The 17,354-nt window shown below is 36.6% G+C and overlaps 1 long non-coding RNA gene across 1 annotated transcript in view; it reads right to left on the reverse strand.

The window, feature by feature from the left end:
• LOC123799275 (uncharacterized) overlaps positions 1-17,354 on the reverse strand; it is a 106,513-nt gene that overhangs the window by 78,602 nt on the left and 10,557 nt on the right. The window contains exon 2 of the long non-coding RNA XR_015724369.1: positions 6,484-6,565. This is a non-coding gene — a long non-coding RNA (uncharacterized LOC123799275). The remainder of the gene's footprint in view (positions 1-6,483; positions 6,566-17,354) is intronic.

Genomic DNA, 17,354 nt, shown 5'->3' on the forward strand with positions numbered 1-17,354 from the left:
TCACCAGGGAACCATAACAGAGCAGGTGAGGTGGAGGTAGAACTTAAAGTATAATTTCCTTTTCTACTTCTGGATCTCTTTCTGATGAGAAATATAAAATAAACTAAAAAAAAAAAGAATAAAAATTTTGCAAGTTAATGAATGAAACCAAGGAAGCTGGAAGTGAGTCTTGCCTCCACTAAGAGTTCATCCAGGGATTTAAAAACCTTCACTTAAAACTAATGAGTCTAATGAATCATGGAACTTTACATCAAAAACCAGGGATGTCCTGTATGGTGACTAACATAATATAATAAAAAAATATTATTATAAAAAAATAAAATAAAACTAATGAGTCCATCCATAGAGAAACATTGTAATTCTGATAAATACCACAATATTAAGTATATTTCTGTATGACTACCACTTAGTCATTGAAAGTTTTAAAACTTGTGATCAAGCTGAAACGGAGGATGTTAATCAATAGAATTATTGCTAATATATAATGACCAAGAGTTGAAGCTGCCATCTACTCAATAAATAACTGGCTAGGTTTTCAACCAATTAAAGCCCATATATCTTTCTGCATTTGGTCCAGACTGTGACCATGGCTGTCATTATATGCAAATGGGTAGCCAGACACTCCAGAGATTCTGTTTTCTCCATTTGTCTCCTATGTATCCTTAGAAAAACAGTAACACCTATGAATGCTATTCACTTGTGCAAGGGAAAGAGGAAAGAGGTCCTCTCCTTTATGAAATGATTCTCCACAACAACTATAACTCATTTAACTCCCATTATCTTACAGGAGAATATTATTATATTACCATCTTTGCTCTAGTACCGCATCTTGGCTAAACACGTATTTAATTTAAAAACATTTAAAAGAACAAAAGTATGTCTTGGATTTCTTTGTTCTTTATGATGAAATAATTAGTCTCTGTGAAATTTTCTCTATTCAGACAATTGTTAGTGTCTAATAGACCATATACATTTTAATAATAAGGAACAGAAGATTAATTTCCAGGATCTTGTGGCCACTATTTTGCAATAACAATGGGAAGTCATTTAGGATTTTAATCAGGATAGTGAAGTTAAGAATAAATCAAAGAGAGCCAAACCCAGGGAGGATGAGTCAAGTTTAGAGCATTTAGAAATCTACCTCATGGTGACAGTGGTTTGAACTAGGGGATTGGTAGTAAGAGTTGAGAGGAGTAATGGATGTGAAAAATAAATTAGAGATAGATTCAACAGGAATTTGAAATCGATTAAGGCAGGTGGAGGAATTAATACCCTCCATATTGAGCCCTAATAAGTTTTTCATAGGAAAACTAGAAGAAAACTGATTTGGATGGAGCAAGAAACAATGATTTAAATTTTGAAGTTATTGAACAGTAGGGTGTCATTCAAGTGGGAGTATTTAGTAGGTAGCTATATATAAGGATCTAGAGCTCAGGAGAAAGACCTGTGTTAAAGATACAAATTAGGAAATCTGTACATATGATGCTGTATGAAGCCTTGGGAAATAATGAGGGATCCAAATAAATAGGAAGCATCTAATTGGAGGAGAGAAGATCACTTGCAACAAAACCTCAAGGAACATTCTCATACAAGTTTAAAAACAGAAAGAAGAATTGCCAAACGTTATTGAGGAGTGGAAGGCAGGCAAAAAATTCTAGAGGAAGGAATATTTTTAAAAAGTTGGGAAAGAAACATCAGAAGCTCCTAACCATGGTGTGGCAGTGTCTGTGGGGACCTGAGCAGTGGAGATAAAGGCGAATTAGGGAAGGTTTGGTAACAGTGAGAGTCCCACCTCTTTTGTGGAATTTGACTGTAAGTGGAAAGAGAGAAGATTGCCAAGAGAGCAGAAGAGTTGGCACACCCATTTGTTCTTTTGGATAAGAAAACTAGGACATACCACCTGGCAACAGAAGTGGAAAAGCTAAAGAGCAAGGGTGGAATGGTAATATTCTTGTGATAATGTTCCTTGATTCACATCCTAAGTCTGGGTAATGCTACGTTACATGCCCTTTGGGACATTCATTATATATGATGGCCTTTTAATAGAGCCTGTAATGAATTTTGTGTCAGATCTGTTTGATTTTGTGATTTCTGGTATTTCCCCAAACCAATTTGATCAAGGAGCATGTTTTCTATACAATACCTGTTAATTGCCTAAAGAAATAGAATTCCTTAGGAACTTTGTGTTAAGATAGGGCTCCCGAGGGAAAGAAAGTGATAAGATTCTGTGCTCAAATGGAGGGATTCATCTTAGCAGTAGGATAAACTCTCCTAGTGTGACAGAATGAAAGAAAAACTATGGATACTGCCAGGTTTAGAAAGCTTGATGACAGTAAGTTGATAGCTTCTATTTCTGTCTAAAGTTCAAGGTAATTTCATAGCAACACACACAAGGATAAGCTTACAAGTGTACATACTGAACCACACACATAGAAATCCACACACAAACAGGTGCATAAACATATACAAAACATATTTGACATGATTCAGATATTGCAGGATTATGGTTTATAAAAAGGAGAGGAGTTTTGAAATAATTGCTGAAAGCAATGTCAGAGAAAGCAGAGTAGGGTTTCTTGCCATTGCTGGGTCCTAGGTAATGTAGAGATGATAATTCCTACTGACACTCATCTACGACTGATCCAGTGCAATTCCTTTAGCACCTTTAAATAGCTTAGTTGGGGCTGATCCAGGATTAAGGGTTCCCGGGTACTATGATGGAGAAAATAGGGTAAAATAATTGAAAATGTTGGGAAACTACAAGTTGAATGTAACTATAGAAACATAATTCTACTAATAATTATGATGATAGAAGACTATCTGAAGATCTGGGACCCTAATTTAGGTGATCTGCCTCCAGATTTCTTGCAGTAGGAAGAGCTAGTCAGAGGAGAAAGATAAAAGATTAGGATGTTCTGATGGTATCAAATATCAGGTCTAACAATGAATACTGAGTGAGGAAGATAGAAGATTGTACGAAGTCATGCTATAGTTGAATTTACAATTTCAGATGAAGTTGACGTGAGATCTTTGGCCTTAGAAAATGTTCGACTGGAGTAAAAGGGAGATGAATATCACTGAGGGTGAGATTAAGGGTTTGTAAAGCTAGAATATTGATTGGATCTGCCATGTGGCTACTTAAGTCATCTGCTATAATGTTAGAAATAGAAGTAGGAAGGAAGAGGGAAATCCAGATTCTAGAGTCTTCAAGAATTGTGGTTGCTGGTGGCAAGTCAAGGTAGTGACATTGTAGAAGATGGTATAATAAAATAGCTTAAGCTAGACATGAACTGGAAGCTCTTTTATTTAAAAATAGCTTTTTTTTTTTTAAAGATTTTATTTATTCATTTGACAGAGAGAGACAGCCAGCGAGAGAGGGAACACAAGCAGGGGGAGTGGGAGAGGAAGAAGCAGGCTCCCAGCGGAGGAGCCTGATGTGGGGCTCGATCCCAGAATGCCAGGATCACGCCCTGAGCCGAAGGCAGACGCTTAACGACTGAGCCACCCAGGCGCCCCTAAAAATCGCTTTTTTGAGAGTCATATTACCAAATTGACAGATGTAGGAGACCCTATCCTCCATCTTCCAACAAAGACCAACAACTAGACAGCTATCTATGAACAAAATCAGCTTTGGGGAAGCTCTGGAGTCCACTTAAGAAATCTCAGAAATCCAGTGAAACAAAAATCTGAGAATAAACGCATAAGAAGAGAAGAAAGACAGCCTCATCTTGCAGCATCATCTTATTCCCCAAGCTGGCATTGCTCAGTGCCAAGAGGGCACTTCCAAGATAGAATGAGTTCTCCTTGCCAAGAAAGAAACAACGGGTGAGCTACCATCTTCTCCAGCCTTTTGAAGCACCATACAAAGATCCCAGTTTGGTTTCATTCCACCCAGATCAGCTAAGCTGAGACCTATAAAAACAGCTAGAAATAAGAAAGAAAAGCAGGGCTACCAACAGCAGCTATGCAGTGTGAGTGGGTGAGGTTCACAGTGACTTGTTCTATAGATAAACCCAGAAACTTTTGCCACTGAGGAAGAAACCAAAGGCCAGCATAGCTGCTGAAGGTACCCTAATGATTTCATCAGCTTCTGCTCCACAGATATTTACATTTGTTGACACCAGTCCCCTACTTCCTCTTATTTGTTCCCACTGAAGCCCAAGAACCACACCGGAAGCTAGCTCAGACCTCTGTGACTGCAAGGACGCAAGAAGCCAGTCTAGAACACCGTGGTTTTCCCCCACTTGCCGAAGTGCACTCCAGCTGTGCAGTTACATGCAGCCACAGGAGAAGAGGCAGTTCTCAGCTGCTTGTGGGCTCAGATCAGGCCCTATCTTCTGTCACTGGTCTACACCACCACACTACCCTGTAGCTACCCACCCCCAGCTGTGCACCTGCACACCCCCAGCCCTAATCTGTCACTGGCCTCCACTGAAGTGTCCACACCTGGAGGGTAGGGGGATTGTCCAGCCATAAGAAAGCCACAGCAAAGCAGCTCCAAGAGAAAACAACTAAGCTGAAGTCATCATACTTCCTGACTTCAAACTATACTACAGAACTATAGTAATCAAAACATTATAATACTGCCATAAAAACAGACCCACAGACGAGTGGAACAGAGAGCCCAGAAGTAAACCTGCTCATATATGGCCAACTAATACTTGACAAGGAGCCAAAAATACTCAATAGGGAAAGGACAGTCTCTTCAATAAATGGTGGTGGGAAAACTGGATAACAACATGAAAAAGAATGAAACTGGACCCCAATCTTACAACACTCACAAAAATTAACTCAGAAGAAATTAAAGACTTAAACATAAAATCTGAAACTGTAATACTCCCGGAAGAAAACATAGGAAAAAAGCTCCCTGACATTGGTCTTGGCAGCAATTTTTTGGGATACGTTACCAAAAGCATAAGCAACAAAAACAAAAATTAGTATGTGGGACTACATCAAACTAAAAAGTTTCTGCACAGCAAAAGAAACCATCAACAAAATTGTGATTTTTTTAAAAAGATTTTATTTTTTTATTTGAGACAGACAGAGAGACAAAGAGAGCACAAGGAAGGGCAGAGGGAGAAGCAGACTCCCCACTGTGCAGGAAGCTCAAAGCTTGGCTCGAGCCAAAGGCAGATGCTTAACCGACTGAGCCACCCAGGTGCCCCTCCATCAACAAGATTAAAAGGCAACCTACGGAATGGGAAAAAAATGTTTGCAAATCATATCCGATAAGGGGTTAATATCTAACATGTATAAAGAACTCACATAACTCAACAGAAAAAGAGAGAGGCCAAACCATTCAATTAAATAATGAAGAGAGGAACAGAACAGACATCATTCCAAAAAAAAAGATACAGATGGTCGACAGATACATGAAAAGGTGCTCCATATCACTAATCAGGGAAATGCAAATCAAAACCACAATGAGATTATCACCTCACACCTGGTAAAATGGCTGCCATAAAAAAAGACAAGATATAAGTGTTGGTGAGGATTTAGAGAAAAGGCAACACTTGCGCACTGGTGGTGGGAATGTAAATTGATGCAGCCACTGTGGAAAACAGAACAGAAGTTCCTCAGGAAACTAAAAATAAAACTACCATATGATCCAACAATCCCACTTCTGGGTGTATCTCTGCAAAAAAAAAATGACTACAGGATCTCAAAGAGATATCTGCATTCTAATGTTCACTAAAGCATTATTCACGATAGCCAAGATATGGAAACAACTGAAGTGTCCACCAAGAAACAAATGGATACAAAAGATATGATATGTATATATACAGTGGAATATTATTCAGCCATGAGAAAGAAGGAAATCCTGCCACTTGTGACAACATGTATGAAACTTGAGGACATTATGCTAAGTGAAGTAAGTCAGACAAAAATAGGTAAATATTGAATGTTTTCACTTCTATGCAGAATCTAAAGAAGCTGAACTCACACAAACACAGAGTAGAGTAGTGGTTACTAGCAGCTGGCGGTTAGGGAAATGAGATATTGGTCAAAGAGTACAAATTTCTGGTTATAAGATGAATAAGGTCTGAAGATCTAATGTACAATACGGTGATTATAGTTACTATATTATATACTTGAAAGTTGGTAAAAGAGTGCATCTTAACTGTTCTCACCACAAAAAAGAAATGGTAACTTTATGGCATGATGAAGGTGTCACTTAACACTATGGTATAAATCATTTTTCGATGTATGCGTATTGATTCAACATGTGCACCTTAAACTTACACAATGTCATATGTATATTTCCATCTCAATAAGCTGGTAAAAATAAGAGGAAAAAATAGCTTTGGGGGGTAAAATAATACATACATATTAGTAAAAATTCAAACAATGAAGAAAATTACCAAAGAAAAGAAAAAAACAATCGTGCTGAGATTTGCACCATTACTATGCTTACATAATCTTTTCCAGGATGTCTATAACCACAGAAGCAAGGTTTTTCCATGAGAATGGAGGAATTCTTACCTGAAAGTAGAAAATGAGGAGAATGTCAAATCCTTGCTCCAACACTGAGGAAGGTGTGGTGTGAGATGTTGTTGTCCTCCATCTGGAAGGGAAAATGATGGTTTAAGGGTAGACCCATTGTCAGTTAAGGGAAACAAGTGAAGATAACTTTCTTTGATTAGACAGCGATTGTTGATTATATGAGTGTTAATCATAGAATGTAGACTTCAGAAATCATAGAGTATTTGGAAGCAGGAAGGCTGAAAAAAGATGGGCCATGCTAAAGGAGGTACAAAAATGTGTCAGCTGAGAAGATGAGAGGAGACAGATGATCAGGGCCATGCTGGATGCCAGTCAAGGAACTGAGGCCGGGAGATGTAACTCCTGCAAGGCCAGCAAGAAATTCATTTTAGTGATCTCTTCACACGCTGGGGGACACATAAGCCTCTCAGGGATCAGCTGATGGGAGGACACTCATTCTTTCTCTCATTCACTCAAAATTAGGCTTTGAGCACCCACTATGTGCCAGGAACCATGTGGGTCTCTAGGGTATAAACTGATGAACAAGAAAGTCAGAGTCTGGTCCCCTCAGAGAGAACAGAATGGCAACATAGCATATGTTTATAAATGCCATTAAAAGCCTGAAAGTGGACAAGCACGAAGCGGTCTGTTCCCTGCTAGACTATTATTAGGACAGCTGTCCAGTGAAGCAGGAACCCAGAGAAGGCACAATGCACTCCAACCACAGTTTTCACATAGACGAATTAAAATTCCAAATCTCCAAACCAATTGAAAGTCACTGTTTACATAGACATTAGCATTTTTTATAGCTTCTCAAATATTTTATCATCAGGGAATTAGCATAAACACACAGGGGTACACATATCTTCAAAAATATTGAGAAAAGGAAGATACCAAGTTACACATATTGTACACTTGAATCTTCTAATATTACTAAATAGTATTTAATATATAAAATTCCTTTAATGTAACGTTTCCACATAATGTCGGCATATGTGAAAAAAGAAGAGTCACTGGCTTTTTGAAATGTGATTTATTTTATAAAAAAACAAAGCATGACTTTGCAAAATATAGCAATCCATCATACCCGACACCAACAGAAATATCCCTGTACGTATACACAGAGAAGTAGTTCATGTGCTTCAATACATGTGTTCTAGGACAGAAAGCCCTAAAAACCATCCACAGAGAATTTCTCTATATCTGATTCAGCCTGATTTCCAAAGGTTTCCCTTCTTTTAAAGATAAAATTATAACACTCTCTCAAAAAAGAATATTCGATAATTTTACACATTTATGGTCTCGCTTAGTTTATTCTAAATATTTAAAAAATAGCCTTTTGGACCAAAGATAGAGATTCTTTTACCAACATGATTCATAACATGAGCTAGATCCATAGATAGGTTTTTCTTTTTCTTTCTTTTTTTTTTTTTTTCATTTTTAGGAGCTGATGGACTGTGGTTGAAAAATAGTTATTCCTAGACTAAGAGAATGTGATATGCTTGTCAGTGAGGCGGATAAAAAGCTTCTCCGTTTATTCCAGGACAGCTCTATAATAAGCGGTTACCTCCAAGCTTTCGAAATATTTCTCTGAGAACAGGCACCATGGGGAGACAGAGGATGTGCAGATGGAGAACGGCAGTCACATTTTAACATCACAGAGCGAGGGCAACTCTTCACCTTTGTGGGTACCTGCCCTTGTGGCGTGAACTAGCCTGCGGTCCCCATGAAAGTGTATCACCTCGCTCACCCAAGGCTGTATAAACTAGAAACACACAAACATCCTCTCCAGCTAGACATGAGGGCAAAAGGTAAGACAGCTGTTTCTTTGGTTTCGTCCACTTTTTTGTTTTGTTTTGTTTTGTCCACTTTCAGGTTTTTAATGGCATTACTAAACGTTCTCTTTTTGTTTTAATTAATTTCTGATTACCACTGGCTTGGAAGCTTCTTTTTAGATAATTTGTTTAGGATCAAATAGGAAATTTCTCTGTGAGAGGAGCTGATCTGGAATAACCTACCTGACTGTTTTTGCCTGGGGGAGGCAATGCATAAGCCATTGTTGTAAGGGCCTTTGCTCGGCAAAGAGAGTTACTCGAATACACTTGCACATCCTTAAAGAAATACCTTCATTCAGAAGACAAAAGTGTGATTTGGATATGATAATTCCCATAGAACAGAAATTCTGGGAATAACTCTAGCCAAGGGGAAGAAGGGTCTTACTCGAAATACCCTTTCAGTCCTTCTCCATAAACATTTAATTCTCCAAATAATTATATCATATACTTTTAAAAATATTTTTTTATCATTCATGTAGTTAGAATATCAGTAGTTCTCCTGAATGTTTTCTGAAGAATTGTGCAGAAAATTATGGCACAGAATGTCTTAATTAAAGGATTATGTGAAGGAATGTTTTAGATGTTACTTAAAAGTACGAACATCATATATGAAAATTTCCCACCTGTGAGATTTCCTGGATGCAGAAACATTCCCTTTCCCAGAAGTTCTGTTGATGATTAACTTCCCTGCAGCCTTCAACAGGGAAGTAAGTAGATACCTATGATCCACTTAACATTTCAAATTAATTAAAATTTTAAAAGCCGGCTAATTTCTGGAGTGTACACTCATTGTTTATGGAGCAAAAGATTCAAACTCTACTTTGCTAAAATGGTTTTGTTTGTATTATTCATCTTCGTGGTTCATTAACCCCATTTTTCATGTCAGTATCACAATTCCTTTCTTGCTATTATGCGCCCACTGTCTGAACGGTCAGAGTGAAGAGAGTGCAGGGCAGTGGGCCAAGCTTTAGAAAATGACTTCATCTTCTACTTATCCAATTCTTCTGAAGCAGGGAAGCATCCAGATGGTCATCAATAATCAAGACAGCCATTACCTCCCTAACAGAGCCTAATGCTGTATTAGCTGAATCGGAAGCAAATTTCCCTCATAGCCCAACTGTACGTTTTTCTTGGAACCTACCAGCTTTGGCATTTTTCTTTAAGAATCCTTCTGGTTGGCTGGACACAGAACACTGAAATCATAAAAATCTGAAGCTATCTAATATTAAAAGAATATTGACTGCTTAAGAAAATCCATGTTTAAAATGTTACCCCCAGAAGGCCATATTAGTTACACCCCGATTGCTTTCTACTCTCAGGAAATGACATTATTTTACCTCTTAGACTTTATTGCAAAAAAAAAAAAAAAAAAAAGCCTAATAAAATACTCAAAGGCATAAAAAAATGGGGGGGGCAATGTAGTGAAAATAAATTCTTCCTTTCTTTTACTACATAAATAATAAGGATGCTAATATGTATGAAATATCCATTATGTATCAAGAACAGGGTGAAGTTCTTAGGTGGATTATATCATTAAATCCTTCTACCTGGCCAGTGAGCCAGGCACTGTTACAAGTAAGGAAAATGAGACTCAGAGAATTTAAGTAACTTGCTGTCACACAGCTAGTAAGTGGCGGAGGCAGGATTCAAGCGCACGCAAGTCTGATGTCAGACTCCACTCAACCAGTATACCATAACCTTTCTCAGAGTCTTAATGGAGAATGACCCGTCTCTTGGCACAAATATACTTAGAAACTATAACTATAATTAAACATAACTAGAAAACATATATATATATATATATATATATAGAGAGAGAGAGAGAGAGAGAGAGAGAGAGAGAGGGTCAGGAATAGATGGCAATTCATCTTCTTTTTCTTTTTTTCAGTATAAGAAAGGAGTTTGTATTGAAAGAGGACTAATATTTTACTTGAAAGATCTAATTGCATATGCCATTTAAACTGTAGATAATACATTAAGGAGAAAATTTTACTATAGTTTTTGGAGAAAATGAACGTGCCAGATAAGTATATATTCAGGTAGGATTTCCAGCTATACAGTTCTATTTTGTTTTTGAAGTAATGAAAATCAAATACGATCAGCAATAGTCATTCCACTGAGGAAAAATTCCTTTAGAATGGAGGAATTTGTGTATTGCTTATGCTGATTTAAGAGTTACAAACATGAAAAGGAATCCCCATGGCGTCTGATCTAATCTTGACACAGACAGTATCCACAAGATCTATTGTCAGTTACAGCTCAAAGCCGCTGCCTCGGGAAGAAAAAATGCTTTGATAACTCATTGTGTCAAAGAAAAAGATTTCACTGTGTGAAATATTGATTAAAACTTTAAAATAAAATTGGTACTTTCTGAAAGAACCTTGTAAAGGTAACAAAGAGAATAACAAAGAAAGTCCAAAGGGTGCTTTTAGGATTGTTTTCAAAAGGTTGATCTTTAATAAAATCTCGTGGAAAAAAACGTATATTACCTTTTAATACCTACATCAATATAATTTTCCACTAACAATGACAATATGCCTTCTTCACATTGCTGTTATTGCTTTATATTTTAAGGTCAAAGTGCATTCATTCTGCTTTTCAGTTAATAATAATAAAGGCATTTCAGTCCTAGCCTCCAGACTATTATTCCTCAAGGTACAAGCAAGTCAAGGAAAAGTCAATAGTACAAATAGATACCTTGCTAGCAAAGAATACCTATGAGTCTATCTAGGCTTTTCAATTTTATAACATATTTATAAAATATATAAAGCTATCATAATTTTTTAGAGAGTTTCTATTCTATATGGGGAGTGGAACACTTATTGTAAGAATAGAAACAGCACAGCCAAATTAAGACCATTAGGGCTCTGTGTTGACTGTTTTATTAAGGGTATATTGAGACATGTTTAAAGCAAGGAAAAGTTACCCTGGACAAATTTTATCATTTGGGGAAAAATGAGGGTGTAGTGGGAAAAAGGCAAGAAAGTGGACTGAAACAGGGAGGATCACGTTGAATCTCAGGTAAATTACTGTCAGCTGCTCAGAGCAAAGGAAGAGAAAAGATGTGTATGTCAACGTGCCTGTCTCCTCCCGGTGACTTGTCTGTCTCCTCCCGGTGACTTCTCACTCAGTCCACCTACGTTTGCGATGCACCCACTCTGATGACTGCTCTGAAAAAGATAGGTCTAAAAATGTGGCTCTTACTGTTTGATGAAGAGAAGATTTCCAAAGAAGCATTAAAGTGCAGAAGGTTTGAGGAGTTGCAAAATATTTTGAGAGGAAATGCAATGAGATGAAGCAAATAAAATTGGCACGGTGCCCAGAAAACAATAAACAATCAAGAAATATCAGTTGATCTAGTACAGAGAGCCCTAGGATTCCTGAAACGTGACGTAGGTCCTGAGCCCTCGCTCCTTCCGTGACACTGACCTCAGCATGAGACTGTGCATGTGGGCCCTATTTCTCCAATGGTAAAACAAAAAGTGAGGAGCAGATTTCATTCCCCACTTTAGACGTACCTTTAAGACTCTTGCAATATTAATTATAGACTTTTGAGAAGGGAAGTGTTTCTCGGGCATTCTAGATGCGGCAAAGGCAAAAGGTTAAGTTCCAGGCTTAGCGGTCAGAAACCCAGTGAGGAAGGCACCTGGGTCTGAGATTCAAATCCTGGGTTCAAATCCTATGCCCTCCGCTAGCTGTGCAGTCTTGGGCAAGCTATTTAGACTCCAGACCTCAGGTTCTCCATAAAAAAGATATAATTGTACCTCCGTCACTGGGTCATTGAACAGATTAAGACAGCACATCTAAGGTGCTTAGAATAGTGCTTGGAGCATAGTACATGCTCAAAACATTTTAGAAGCTGGTAAAAATTGCTCAAGTTTGTGATATTCTGAAAAATCAAATGATTCTTTGATTTTAACCTGGTTTAAGTTTGTAACCATAACTATTTTCCCATAAAGCCACACAGTCCCAACTTGACTTTATCCTGAAGTAATGCTACACTACTTGCAAAATGAAAATGAAGAAATGGTACATCCAGTCCATTCCAGTCATTCCATTTTTCCTTGTTCTTTCCCACCCTGTTGAAACGAATTTCTCTAAAATACCCAGAAAATTAAGAGAAAACTATGAAGAGTTTTCTTTGTTTGGCTTAAGATCTTTTGCCTATGTATTTCCCATAACCATCTATAGAAGTATGGCTTTCTGTGGGGGAAAATAACAAATATTCTCAAAACACTCTTCCTCTTTCTGACTTGGCCTTTCAGACTATTAGTCCTCTTTGTCCTTGAAATCATTTTATACTGTAGAGCCAAACAAATTCAATTATTTTCCTAATGCCAAACTCTGTGACTAACATTCATTCCTTTGGGGTTTGGTCAGAAACTTAAGGCCTGCATAATATAAAATATGAAATAGGGCATATTACTGACTATGACCTTTATCAAGCATGGTATCAATAAACAATTTAAACACAAACACTCAAGGAGAAGGTCAGGTTAAAGATAAAGAAGTTGGTCTCAAAAGAAAGGCCTTGAAGTGATATTTAATTGAATCGACTAATTTACCTAAAAAATTATGGAGCCTTTACCCCTCTCCCACAGGCCAATACATGTCCAATTCCTTCTAGTATACAATTCTAGTTACAACACAATTTTGTTTACCTGTGCATCTGAAATCATTTTTTGATCACGTTGCTAGATGACAATGATAACTCCTGATGCATTAGAAAAAATACCTCTTTGGTTAAGATCATTAAGAGCAGGCAACATATGTAAAGCTTAATATCATTAATAGTTCAACCCATCAATTCCCTTTCTTAGAAATTCAACATTTCTTAGAATTTTGTATCAGTACAACTAAATTACCCATAAATTCAACTCTCCACTGCACCTTAGTGATTCAACATGTAGCTCTCCACGTATTAGAGCACTAAGTATTCTCCCTCAACTACTTTACCTGTACTTCACATCACTTTGACTTCTTTACCTAGATGACCTTTTTTTTGACCTAGTTGTTACAAATTTAAGTGCTTACAGGAGCTAGGCAAATAAAACTAATGCCTAAAGCTGGTTTTATATATATATATACGTATATATATATATATATATACGTATATATATATACGTATATATATATATATATAGCTGGTTTTATATATATATATATATGTATATATATATACAGTATATATATATACACTGTATATAATGCTATATATACAAATGCTATATATATACACACACACATAATTGCTATATTTATATATATATAATATATATATTATATTATATATATATATAAATAATGCCTAAACAGGTATAAGATATATATAGATATAGATACAGATAGAGATATATAGATATATAGAGATATATAGATAGAGATATATTTAAAATATATTTACATATATTGGTATGTATTAAAATATGTTTCCAGGGAGCCATATAGTGCAACGTAGAGTGTTATTCTTTATTATTATTATTTAAATAATTTAAAATAAAAATTAAAAAAAAATCAGTCTCCAACCCCCTCTCCTTTTGACAATGACCTGTCTGTTCTCCGTATCTATGAGCTTGGTTTTTGTTTTGTTTTGCTTTACTTTAGATCCCACATATGAAAGAGATCATATGGTACTGCCTCTCTCTGTCTGACTTACTTCACTTAACATAATGCCCTTAAGTTCCAGCATGTTGTTGCAAATGGCAAGATTTCATACTTTTTTATGGCTGAATAATGTTCCATTATACACATATATTATTACATATTATATGTATTCTTATGTATTTATTTTATATACATGTAATTACATATTGCATGTATTACTATATACTATTATATGAATTATATGCATGTATATATGTATTTCTTTATCCATTCAGTTTTCACTTATCAGTGGACACTCAAGTTGTTTCCATATCTTGGCTATTGTAAATAATGCTACAATGAACATGGGGGTGCATATATCTTTTCTAGTTATTGTTTTGGTTTTCTTTCAATAAATACCCAGAAGTGGAATTGCTGGATTACATGGTATTTCTATTTTTAAATTTTTTAAGGAATCTCCACACTTTTTCGCTGCACCAATTTACATTCCCATCAACAGTGCATGAAGGTTCTTTCTCTTCACAGCCTCAAAAACACTTGTATCTCCTCTTTTTTGTAAAAGTCATTCTAACAGGATGAAGTCATAGCTCATTGTAGTTTTGATTTGCGTTTCCCAGATGCTTAAAGGTTTCAATTACCTGTTGGCCATCTGTATGTCCTCTTTGGAAAAATGTCTATTCACATCTTCTGTCCATTTTTTTAATCTTTTTTTTCCCCATTGAGTTATAGGAGTTCTTCATATCTTTTAGGTGTTAACTCCTTATCAGATACATGATTTTTCAAATATTTTCTACCATTCAGTATGTTGCCTTTTAATTTGGTTGGTGATTTCCTTTGCTGTGTAGAAGGTTTTCAATATGATGTAGTCCCATTACATATTTTTGCTTTTGTTGCTTTTGCTTTCAGATTAAAAAAAAATCATTAAGACCTATGTCAAGGAACTTATTGCCCATTTTCTTCTCTAGAAATTTAATGGTTTCAGGTCATACATTCAAGTTTTTAATACATTCTGAGTTAATTTTTATGTGTGCTATAAGATAGTGGTCCATTTTCATTCCTTTGCATATGGCTGTCCTGTTTTCCCAACACCTTGTATTAAAGACACTGTCCTTTCCCCATTGTATATTTTTGGCTCCTCTGTCATAAATTAATTGACCATATATGCATGGGTTTATTTCTAGATTCTCTATTCTATTCCATTGATCTATGTGTCTGTTTTTGTGCCAATACCATGTTTCAATTATTAGAGCTTTGCTATGTAGATTTAAATCAGGTAGTGTGATGCCTCCAGTTTTGTTCTTCTTTCTCAAGATGGCTTTGACTATGCAGGGTGTTTTGTGGTTCCATACAAATTTTAGGATTGTTTGTTCTATTTATGTGAAAAATGCCATAGCATTTTTTAAAAAGATTTTATGTATTTATTTGTCAGAGAGAGAGAGCATGCACAAGTAGGGTGAGTGTCTGGCAGATGGAGAAACAGGCAGAGGGAGAAGCAGGCTCCCCACTGAGCAAGGAGCCCAATGCGGGACTTGATCCTGATCCTAGGACCCCGGGATCATGACCTGAGCTGAAGGCAGATGTTTAACCAACTGAGCCACCTAGGCATTCTGCCATAGCAATTTTGATAGGGATTGCATTGAATTTGTAGGTTGCTTTGGATAGTTTGGATACTTTGACAATATCAATTCTTCCAGTTCGTGAGATGAAATATCTATTTATTTGTTATATATTTATTTGTGTCTTCTTCAATTTATTTCATTAATGTCTTTGCAGTATCTAAGGTCTTTCACTTTCTTAGCTGAATTCATTCCAGGTATTTATTTTTTCTTTTTGACTCAATTGTAAATGGAAATACTTTCTTTATTTCTCTTTCTGATAGTTCATTATTAGTATATAGAAATGCAACAGATTTTTGTGTATTGATTCTGTATCCTGTAACTTTGCATTCATTCATTAGTTCTAACAGGTTTTTGATGAAGTCTTCAGGGTTTTCTATATATCATACCACGTCATCAGCAAGTAGTAACAATTTTACTTCTTCCTTTCCAATTCAGATGATTTGCATTTCTTTTTCTTGCCTAATTTCTCTGGCTGGGATTTGTAATACTATGTTAAATAAAAGCAGTGAGAGTGGGCATCCTTATCTTTTTCCTCATTTTAGAGGAGACTTTCACCATTTCACCTTTCACCATTGAGTATGATGGCCGCTCTGTGTCTGGTGTATACGGCCTTTATTATACTGAGTTATGTTTCCTCTATACTCACTTTGTTGATGGTTTTTATCATAAATGGATGTTGAATTTTGTCAAATGCTTCTTTTTTGCATATATTGAGATGATCATACGATTTTCTCCTTCATTTTGTTAATGTGCGGCACCACAATTGCAGTATCAAACCATTCTTGAATCCCTGGAACAAATCCTTCTTGGTCATGGTGTGTAATCCTTTCAATGTACAGTAGTCTCCCCCACCATTATCCACAGGGGATACATCCCAAGACACCTACTGGGTACATGAAACTGTGGATAGGACTGAAGCCTATATATACTAGGCTTTTTCCCTATACATACATATCTATGATAAAGTTTAATTTAATTTAGGCACAGTAAGAGATTAACAGAAGTAACTAATAATAAACTAGAACAATGTTAGCAGAAATGGGCTCTATGTACTTTTCAGGCTGAAAGAGTCTGTGGTTTGGGTGGATCTGTATTAATGATTCAAACTCCATGTCCTTGAGATAGTCTTACAGAACACACTGTGGCCTTTATATTTGGGTCACATGAATGAGCTTAAAGCACAGAACTCATGGAAAGTCCCTAAGATGCACACCACCACTTTGGGCTGGAGGCAGCCTTGCTGAAGCACCTTTGAGGTTTCTGATGCTGGTCATTGCACACTGCATCACCCTTGCCTTCGCAGATTTATTTTTTCTGCTTCAATCTTCTATTCAAGCCTTTCCCACACTACCCCCACCCCGGCCAGGAGAAAAAAATCAAAGCACTCTAAATCTTGTTAGCATACATTCTAGACACGTATAATAAATTATACTAGGGGCGCCTGGGTGGCACAGTGGTTAAGCGTCTGCCTTCGGCTCAGGGCGTGATCCCGGTGTTATGGGATCGAGCCCCACGTCAGGCTCTTCCACTATGAGCCTGCTTCTTCCTCTCCCACTCCCCCTGCTTGTGTTCCCTCTCTCGCTGGCTGTCTCTATCTCTGTCGAATAAATAAATAAAATCTTTAAAAATAAATAAATAAATAAATTATACTAATAACATTAAAAATACATAAAAACAAGTAGTCATGGGTTGAAATATATTTCAGGGCAACATCAAAAGTGTTTTGCTCAACTCAAATTTCAATTAAACCATCTTTTTAAGGGAAAAAACCTTTGAGATGCCACAGTAGTGCTTCTCTTATTGTGGTACAGCC

The sequence above is a fragment of the Ursus americanus genome, chromosome 5, assembly GCF_024610735.1.
Source record: "Ursus americanus isolate L20-20 chromosome 5, mUrsAme1.1.p, whole genome shotgun sequence".
Lineage (NCBI taxonomy): Eukaryota > Metazoa > Chordata > Mammalia > Carnivora > Ursidae > Ursus > Ursus americanus.